The sequence below is a fragment of the Eucalyptus grandis genome, chromosome 5 (genome assembly GCF_016545825.1).
Source record: "Eucalyptus grandis isolate ANBG69807.140 chromosome 5, ASM1654582v1, whole genome shotgun sequence".
Lineage (NCBI taxonomy): Eukaryota > Viridiplantae > Streptophyta > Magnoliopsida > Myrtales > Myrtaceae > Eucalyptus > Eucalyptus grandis.
This window is the reverse complement of record NC_052616.1, coordinates 45,954,790-45,965,850: the sequence shown is the minus strand read 5'-3', so window position 1 is coordinate 45,965,850 and position 11,061 is coordinate 45,954,790.

Genomic DNA, 11,061 nt, shown 5'->3' with positions numbered 1-11,061 from the left:
CAACCAATTAGACAGAATCAATCAAAGAGATCTTGAGCCATTTGAAAATTGAGATGAAAGTCCGATGATCCAGGTCGCCTATATAATCAGAATCTTGGTTTTCATAAGTAGATTCTTTCAAAAAAAAAAAAAACTTGTCTTCCAAATTAATTTACCAATCCGTGATTGATTTCATCAATAATATCCAAAAAGGTAAGTGAGATTTTCAACCAAAAAGTCAGTTATATCTTGTTTGTACTGAATCCTTGAAGGAAGAATAATAATCTTGAGTCTGATTATTTCTTCGTTCTTCACTTGAGTTTAGTTTGGATCTTCGTCAAAGTGGGGGAGACTTCTGATATAAGATAGACTTTGATAGAATTCCACAGAAGTCTAGTATTCCTCAGAATGAGAATAAGAATAGAAATAGAAAAGTTTTGTCAGCTTTAAAATCTAATAGGAGTTTTCTCAACAATCTCCCCATTTTTTTATTGTGACAAAACTTTCATATAGATTTAAACATTATATCCTGCAAAATAACACTTTAGTAGTACATGATAGTTTATAATAAGAATATATTATTATAGAACTGAATAACATAGAATTTGCATCCACAAAACACATTAGTCTTAACAGTTCTGCAACAACAAACAATTAGAGTTCAAGCACCACAAAAGTTCAAACCACACAACCAAGTTTAAATGAAAAAAAGAGCTTTAAATCTGCTCTCACTCTCCCCCTTTTTCTCATCAGCAAAAAGATAAAGTCAATCAGGAATAGTGAATGAAAAGATGATTAGGGTTGTTTTGGAATGCGAACAAGTTGGAAATCCTATAGTGACTACACGGTCTCCTCAAGCTTATGTACGCACTGATGATATACATTCTCCACTTTGGCTACAGTTTGTGAAGTTTGTTGATTTAGTGTTTGAACTTGAGTGTTAAGAGACTGTACCTTGCTTGTAAGAAATTTTGAGATAGATCCTAAAGCAGCATGTAACCTTTTGAATCTCAAAGTTCATGGCATAATATTATGTCTTTATCTCTAAGAGGAGTTCTACTATCCTTGGATAGTTTGCTTTGGGTTTGGTTTGGGCACTAGCTTCAGTAAAATGAATTTGTGGAGCATCTAGAAGTAAAGGAACGTCAACTTGAACTTGTGCAGTTTATTACTTACCCTGACTTGGAGTTTCCTCTTCAACTTCAACTTCAACTTCAACTTCAGGGAAATGATATGTAAATACATCTTCAACATCTGCAGGAGATCTACTGATACCAACACTAGTAGTAGGTACAACTAATGGAGTTTTCTCATGTTCTCCCCCTGTTTTGGTGCCTTTAGGTTGAGATGAAACGTCTCCTTCTTGCACCTTCTCCTTTCCATCTTGAGATTGCTTCTCTAGTTCAGTCTCCTCTAATTTAGGTGCATCAATGTCCCTTGTTTCCTTAGTCTCCTCCAATTCTGGTATTATACTAGCGTCTCCTTTTGAGTCTTCATCCTTATCTTCCTTCTCTTCAGATTCTTTAGCATCACTTTCTTCTTCTTCTTCTTCTTCCTTTTCACCCTCTTCTTCTTCTGGCTCTTTAGAATCAACAAAACTTTGAAGATTGCACAAAGCGATGGAACAGATTGTTAAATCTTCATCTTCCTCCTCTTAATCTTATAGAAGGATAGATTTCTTCTTCTTTGATGTCTTCTGGACAACATCCTTTCCCTTGCACTTCTTTGTAGCAATAGATGCTTCCTTGATTTTGCTAGATGATTCCTTCTTCAAAAGATCTAGGGCTTTAAAAAGATCTTTCAGCCTCATCTTGGAAATCATTTTTATTCCTATTTCCATAGGAGCAAGAGTCCTTGATCGAAGTTGAGCAGGTGGCTGAATTTGAAAGTGTCTGAATAATCTCGTTATCAAAGCAGAGTAGGGCAGTTGCCCTTTTTCCTTCATCACTGTTCTGTACATGTGCAAAAAGATAGTATGTGGGAGTGAAAAAAGGAACTCTATTGCATATTGCCCACATTATCTTTGCCTCAAACCTTGAAACATTAGTCTTAGAGGCAGCCTTGGGTATGATGTAATTGATCATTATCTTATGTGGCAGAATGTTTGAAGTAGGCATTCGAGAGTAAGTAATACTCCCACTCGGAAATCTATCTTTCACGAGAAACTTAGTAGCTTGATTGATGGATACATTTATGGGTAGAAAACCATTTCGTTCTACACCCAAAATGTTAGCTAGAAGATCAACATCCACATCAAACACACTATCACATACAGTAAATTGAATATGAGTTTGATTCAGAAATGATAGATTTGAGTAAAAATATGCCGTTAATTCAAATATGCTTTAGATGTCTCTACACAAAATTTCTCAAATTGAAGTTTGGCTAACTTCTCCCTCAAGTTAGCCTTTATATAATCTAGAAAGTTAAAGTCTACTGTTTGTGGGTTTATAACCCCTCTGTTCAACATTTGAGCATAAACCTTTTTATGCTCTTTTGAACGAAAAAGTTTCGTTCTTTCTCTAGTAATCTTAGCCGCCACACCTATCTTTGGTTGGAAATTAATAAAAATTCTCTCATCATCATCTTTATTCTTAGGCTGATTTTTTGACCCAAAATGAGGATTAGGAGGAAAGTTCAAAAATTCCTTCTCTGTTGTTCCTTTCGGTGCCAATCCTAACCTTTCCAAAAGCTTATAATGTTTGAAAAGTATCTCAGGCCTCTTACAGAAATGAGTGTTGCCTCCTATGTAACTTCCTCATCTACGGAGTGACGGGGAGAATTTCGGGGAGAATCTTCTCCAGTCATATCAAAATGAGTTGGTTCTTCAGGCATATTGCGAGGGCTGCGACTAGCAATGCGAGAAGATTTCCTTTGGAATGACATTGTTGTAGATTTGAAGGACTTCAACGACATGCTCGAATGGAAGAGAGAAAGAAATTTTCAGAGTGTTTTTGCGAGAAAAGATTGAGAGAGAGACAAGAGTTCGAGAATTAGGGTTTGAAAACACCGTGCTCGAAAGAAATAATCAAAATAATTTAAATAAATCGAAAAGGGGTAACGGGTAAATGAATCAACACTAAAAAAAAATGCCTTTTGGAAAACAATTTAAAAAGATAATTGCCAGAAAATTTGAAATGAATTTTGAAAAATCAACAATAGAATTGTAATTTCCAAAAAAAAAAAGGCAAGCGATGATTCAGAGATAAACATACCTGTTTAGTTTTTACGTGCCAAAAATAAAATACTTGGATTAGAAAGATTTCTAGACTAAAGTAATTTCCTTAAGTTGAGATGTTGAGTTTGATCAACCATAAACTTTAGTCGAAATGAATGATGATATTTAGCTTGCTTTGAATTGATTCAAATAAGCTTTTTTCCAATGGTTTTGTAAAGATATCTGCCAGTTGATTCTTTGAATCAATAAACTGAACATTAATCTCGCCATTCTGAACATGATCTCTTATGAAATGATGAGAATCTCGATGTGCTTTGCTCTTGAGTGAAGAATTGAATTTTTAGTAAGGTTGATAGCACTTGTGTTGTCATATCTAATTTTCGTGCAGAATTATTCTATTCCAAAGTCTATTAGTTGTTTTCTAATCCACAGAATTTGTAAGCAGCAACTTCCAAGAGCAACATATTCTGCTTCTGCTGTAGATAGTGCTACAATACTTTGCTTTCTTGAGAACTATGATACCAGCATTTGTCCTAACAATTGACATGTACCAAACGTACTCTTTCTACCGACTCTACAACTAGCTAGATCAGCATTAGAATAACCAAGCAAAGTAAAGTCTTTTCCTTTTGGATACCACAGACCTAGCTTTGAAAAAGTTGCAATATATTTGATGATATGTTTAACAGCACTTAGATATGATTATTTGGGATTAGATTGAAATCTAGCATAGATACACACACTAAATAGAATGTTAGGTCTAGAGGCAGTGTGATAAAGAAGAGAACCAATCATGCTTATGTATAGCTTTTGATCTACTTTCTTTCCTCATTCATCTTTGTCGAGCTTTGATCAGCTTGACATGGGAGACTTTGTTTTCTTGCAGTTCTCCATCCCAAACTTCTTGATAATATCTTTGGCATATTTCTCCTGGTGAATGAATGCTCATTTCTTTGATTGTTTGACTTGCAATCCTAGAAAGAAGGTCAATTCACTCATCATGCTCATTTCAAATTCTTCCTACATAGATCTTGAAAATTTATTGTAAAGATTTTCATTAGAAGATCCAAAGATTATATCATCGACATAAATCTATACAAGTAGAAAATCTATTTCTTCTCTTTTTATAAATAAGGTTGTGTCAACTTTTCCTTTCTCAAAGCCATTATCTGTTAAAAACTTACTTAACCTTTCATACCAAGCTCGAGGTGCCTACTCCATACCATACAATGCCTTCTTTAGTCTGTAGATAAAGTCTAGTTTTCTGGGATCTTCAAATCCTGATAGTTGATCAACATAGACTTCTTGTATGAATCCATTAAGGAAAGCATTTTTGACGTCCATCTGATTTAACCTGAATTTTTGCACACATGCAAAAGCAAGTAATAATTTAATTACTTCTAATCTTGCTACCGGTGCATAAGTCTCATCGTAGTCTATTTCTTCTTCTTGTGTATAACCTTTTGCCACAAGTCTTACTTTGTTTCTAATAACTTTACCTTTTTTATCCATCTTGTTTCTGAATACCCACTTTGTTCCAATCACAGATTTGTTTTTGTGTTTAGGAATCAGCTCCCACACATCATTAATGCTAAATTCTCTGATTTCTTCCTGCATAGCTTCTATCCAGCTTTCATCAAACAATGCTTCTTCTACTCATTTTGGTTATATTTCTGAAAGAAGTGCTAATGCATTGGAATCTTCTTTTCCTTTGGATTTGGTGCAGATCCCTTCATCTAATTTGGCAATGATGAGTTCTTTGGGATGACTTGATTTATGCTTCCATGTGCTATTTGATTTGTCATTTTGTTGATCATCTGTTTCCTTTGATTCTTCTAGTTCTCCTTGTTGCTGTTCTCCAGAAGATTGAAGTTCTCTGGGGGAATTAGACTTTATTGAGTTTGGAATTTATTCAGACTCTTCAAGTTGAACCTAATTTAGTTGATTCTGCATATTTTCTTGAAATCTGACGTTCATTGATTCTTCTACGGATTGAGTCTTCTTGTTAAAGACCCTGTAAGCTTTACTTGACATTGAATAACCAAGAAAAATTCCTTCATCTGATTTTTCTTCAAATTTTCCAGATCGATCATTTGCATTCTTCAAGATAAAACACTTACAGCTAAAAACATGAAAATAAGAGACATTAAGCTTCTTCACTTTATATACTTCATAGGGAGTCTTATCTAGGATAGGCCTTAAAAACACCCTGTTGAGTATATAACAAGCAGTAGAGACTGTTTTTGCCCAAAATCGAGAAGATATTTTGCTTTCTATTAATAGAGTTCTGGCCATTTCTTGTAAAGATATGTTTTTCCTTTCCACAACTCCATTTTATTCTGGAGTAAATGGAGAAGAGAAAACATGTTGAAAACTAGATTTATTACAGAAGTTTGCAAAATCTTGATTTTCAAACTCACATCCATGATCTGTTCTTATGCTTGAGATAGCATAACCTTTCTATTTCTGAACTTTCTTAGCAAACTTTGAAAAATAAAAGAAAGTTTTAGACTTACTTGCCAAAAAGAATACCCAAGAGAAACGTGAATAATCATCCACAATTATTAGATAGCATTTCTTTCTACTAATACTCTGAGTTTTTGTTGGTCCAAAAAGATCCATATGAAGAAGCTGTAAAACACGACTAGTAGAAACTTGATTTATTGGTTTAAAGGAACTTTTGACTTGTTTTCTAAGATACATGGAGTGCACAATTTAGACTTTTGATAAGCCAAATTAGGAAGCCCTCGAACCAGCTTCTTAGAAGAAATTTTGGTAATCTGTTTCATATTTACATGACCAAGCTTTCGATGCCAGAGACTTGCTTCATCTTGTATTGAGATAAGGCGCTGAGAATTTTCTGAATTTACGTCTAGTAGATATATGTTGCCATGCCTTCGCCCAGTAAAGGATTGTGAAAAATCTTGACTTATTCCAGAATAGATACCTTCTTGAAAGTTTATTCTGAAACATGTATCACAAAGTTGACTTATACTAAGAAGATTGTAGTTTAAGCCTTTTACCAGGGAAATATTGCTGATAGTCAGACTTCCAATCTTCACTGTTCCATTTCCTATAATCTTTCATTTACTGTTTCCACCAAAAGAAACATTTCATTCTTTTAATCTCTGAAGCTTTACAAAACAGTTTGAGTCTCCTGTCATATGCCCAGAATAGCCATTATCCGGATACTATTTAACTTTTCTTTTAATAGTGACCTGCAATCAGAAGAATAACTCAAACTTTCTTTGGTACCCAGATTTTCTTGGGTCCAAGAGAGTTAGTGTTAAAAACAGTCTTTGCCCAATCCTTCTTAATTGGTCTCTAAACTTTGGGACATTCATTCTCAAAATGTTTTGAGCTGTTATACTTAGAACATTTGAGAGCACTTCGGCCAACAAGTTTTACGAACACTTTTTAAAAATGAATTTTGTAAAATGCCTTTGGAGGTATTTGTCTAAGTCTCTTTTACTTTAGGAAAATCAATTAAATGAATTGTTATATTATTCATACCCAAACCGGACTTATTAAAATAGGGTATTTGAGCTGTAAGAATTTTCTCTAATTTTTTTGATCATTTGAAAACCTTTTTGAAATATCTGAATTTCCTTTTTTAAACAGGTATTTTCCTTTGAAAGAGAATCATAATTTTCTTTCAAAAATCATAACTTCTTTTCAGATTTTCAAACTTTTCTTTCCAAGAGACTTCATGTTGCCTCGAGCTTAGAATTTTCTTTTTTTCAGTTTGGAAATCCTTTTAAGAGAGGATTTAAGATTGAGGCAAAGTTCATCTGTATACATAGAGATTTTAACAGGAATTTCTGAGTAACTAACCTCGAATTCTTTATCAGAATCTGAATTAGTGTCTGTTTCTGATTCTGAATTTGACTTTGAGTGAGCCATCAGACATATGTTTGCAAATTCCTTTTCTCTTTCTTCACATTCGGTGTTATTCCAAGTTTCCGATTTAAGAGCTTTCTTGTACTTCTCAAACTTCCCTTTCTTCTTTTTCAACAAGGGACAGTTTGGTCTGATGTGCCTATTTTTCTTACATTCAAAGCATATTACGTCCTTGCTAGTTTCAATGTCTTCTGTTGGTCTATTCTGGGAATTTTGCATGCTTTGCTTCTTCCAATTCAACCTTCTTCATTTTATGTTTAGTTTTATGAATTTCTTTATCATAAGCGCCAGCTCTTCATTGTCCATATCATCGTTCGAATCTGTATCATCAGAATCAATGTTAGACTTTAATGCAATTGATTTCTTACATTTTGGATCTTCCTCATCATTGATCTGCTCCATTTCGTACAATTGAAGCGTGCCTATTAGTTCATCAACTGATAAAGGCATGATCATTTGAGTTTCTCTGATTGAAGTCTTTACATGATTCCAATCATTTGAAAGTCCACGTAGTAGTTTGTTGACTTTCATTGATCCAAAAATTGGTTGACCTTGATAAGCCAAGCCATTCATAATTTCTGTAAACCGACTGAACATATACAAATAGATTCTTCAGGCTTTATTATGAAAGACTCATATTGTCCAAGTAGAATATTTATCTTTGTCTCCTTCACACGATTAGTCCCCTCATAAGTGACGTGAAGTCTATCCCAAACTTCTTTTGCTATTTCACAGGAGAAGATTTTGTTATATTCAGTGGGAGACAAGGCACAGTATAAGGAATAAATTCCTTTTGCATCAAGAGCCTATCTCTTGACAATTTTAGCTTGTGTAGATTCATTAGTATCTTTTTCTATTACTTCTTTCCCTTTTTCTGAAGCTGATGTTGCCTTTAGATTGATTCATTTTTCAACAACATCCCACTCTAGGGGATCTCTAGATTTGAGGAATGCCTTCATTTTTTTCTTTCACACATTATATTCCTTTCCATTGAAATAAGGAAGTCTGGTATTTCTCTGTCCTTTAACCAATCCTAGAGCCAAAATACTAGCCATAAAAGATCTTTAACTTAGAAGTAAAAAACACTTCAATAAAGTAAGCACACAAGGCTCCAATACCAATTGAAAGAGCTAATAAAAACACATAGAGGGGGTGAATAGGTGTAAAAATAGATTTATCTAAAGATGCAGTAAATATATATATATATATATTTAAATTGAATTTGTTAAACAATAGACTTCTAATAAAGATTCAGACTCAAATAAGACGTTTTAGAATATAGCGAGACTTAGAAAAATATCACAGCAAATAAATTAAAGGAGTTCAGAAAAGAGAAAATGAACACAAGATTTTATAGTGGTTCGGCTTAGATTAAATCTACATTCATTCTCCCACGTTGACAGCCTTCTGGCTGGATTTCACTATGAATCGAAAGAGAATTACAACAATATAACACTCGACTACTCAAGAAAGAGTTTTCTTTTCTCTCACAAAGTCACTCCTTAGTGTTTCTCTCTTTTGAATACATGTATGAGCACTATCAATGAAGAACAAGTGATTTAAAAAGCTTTAGACTTTGGAATTCTAGCTTTTCACTCTCTTTCAAATGACCTAAAAAACTTCATTAAATACTCCTTTATGCCTTTATGACCGTTGGCACTATTCAGAGGAATTCTTCCAATCAACCCATTGGACAGAATCAATCAAAGAGATCTTGAGCCGTTTGAAGATTGAGATGAAAGTCCGATGATCTTGGTCGCCCATACAATCAGAATCTTGTTTTCCATAAGTAGATTCTTTCCTAAAAAGAAACTTGTCTTCCAAATTGATTTTACCAATTTGTAATTGATTTCATCAATAATATCTAAAAAGGTAAGTGAGATTTTCAACAAAAAAGACATATATATCTTGTTTGTACTGCATCCTTGAAGGAAGAATAATAATCCTGAGTCTGATTATTTCTTCATTCTTCACTTGAGTTTAGTCTAGGTTTTCATCAGAGTGGGGTAGACTTCTAATGTAAGATAGACTTTGATAGAATTCCATAGAAGTCTAGTATTCCTCAAAATGAGAATAAGAATACAAATAGAAAAGTTTTGTCAACTTCAAAATCTAATAGGAGTTTTCTCAACATAAAGTTCATCTATATACTAATAAACTTTAAAAGGAATTTATGAATGACTTACCTTGATTTCTTTGTCAGGTTCTAAGTCTATGTTTGAGTTTGAGTCTAATTCTGAACAAGCCATTAGACAAATATTTGCAAATTCCTTTTCGCTTTCCTCACATTCGGTGTCACTCAAGGTTTCTCCTTTAAGAGCTTTATTGTATTTCTCATACTTTCATTTCTTCTTTTTCAGAAAGGGATAGTTAGGCTTGATGTGCCCCTTCTTCTTGCACTCGAAGCATAGTATATCCTTGCTTGTTTCAACATCTTCCATCAATCTCTTTTAGGAATTTTGCTTGCTTCGCTTCTTCCAGTTCAATCTTCTTCCTTTCCTATTTAGTTCTATGAATTTCTTTATCATAAGGGCCAGCTTCTCGTTATCCATGTCATTGTCTATATCTGCATCATCATAATCAGCATTTGACTTAGGTGCAATTGACTTCTTACTTTTTGGATCTTTTTTATCATTGATCTGTTCCACTTCATACGATTGAAGAGTGCTTATCAGCTTGTCAACAGAAAGAGGAATAATCCATTGTGTCTCCCTAATTGAAGTATTTACATGATTCCAGTCCTTTGAAAGTCCTCGCAGTAATTTATTGACTTTCATTGGAGCAGAAATTGGTTGACCTTGATATGCCAATCCATTTAAAATTTTCGTAAAGTGACTAAACATATCACTAATAGACTCACTAGGCTTCATTTTGAAGGACTCATATCGACCGAGCAAGATGTTTATTTTTATTTTCTTTACACGATTTGTTCATTCATAAGTGACGTGAAGCTTGTATGGCATCCCAAAATTTCATGGCAATTTCTAGAGGCATTACGACCTATGGAAAAGTGAATGGTTGTGTCGTTGAAGTATGTTGTGGCCACTAGATCAAAAAATTGTACTAGATTAAGGCTGAACACTTTAATGGAAATATATCTTATGTTCTTGGGTTATCAAAGTTGGTGCTATAGGATAATTTGATAATAAGAATTCTATTTTTGGCTATGTGTTTTATAGGTTGGAATTTATTAATTTATGTTGCAAGTTTTATGGCCAAGTGAATAAGTGTAATTAGGTAATCATATGATGGGTAATTAGATGATAATTAAAGGGAAAAAATTAGAGAAGAGTGGGTTGAATTTTTAGGCCCAAGGCCAGCCCCACCCTTCGGCCCTTTTGGCTTGGCCCGCGAAGCCCAAAGGAAAGGAGCTACCGTCGACCAAGGGGAGGAGGCCTGGCCCATCTTCTAACCCATCATGTGCATGGGAAAAATGCCAAGTGTCTTTCCCCTAGGGCCAAGTGGCATTAGCCATGCAAACCAAATGATTGCAAATGATGAAGGGGGAAAGAAAGAGAGGGAGAGTGAGCGGATTGAGAGAGAGAGAGAGAGAGAGAGAGAGAGAGAGAGAAATCGAGAGAGGGAGAGCAAGCGAGCGAGAGAAGAAGGGGAAGAGGGAGGCCGTTTGCTACCGTTCGTCGCCGCCATCGAGCCGCCGAGTCTCGCCTTGCCCTACTATCTTTGCTTGCTGTGTTGTGCTCGGATTAGAGGCAAGTAGAGTCTGCTAATCTACCTTTGCTTGTTGTGTTATGTGTGTGATGAATGGAAAATTTCGGATATGGATGAAGTGTGAAATCTCGAAGCTACATGAGTTGTGTTCTAGCCTGGTGTTTTGTTTCTGGAAAAACAGTCCGAACTTTGTTGATTTCTTGAGTTGCATGCAATGTTCTAGTGGGAATTTGGCTTCGACTTCTTGGAGAGTAATATATCAAAATTTCAGAAGAAATGAACAAGTATAGACTGGTGAAACTATTTTTCTTTTGAAGAAGTTAGATCTGGAAATC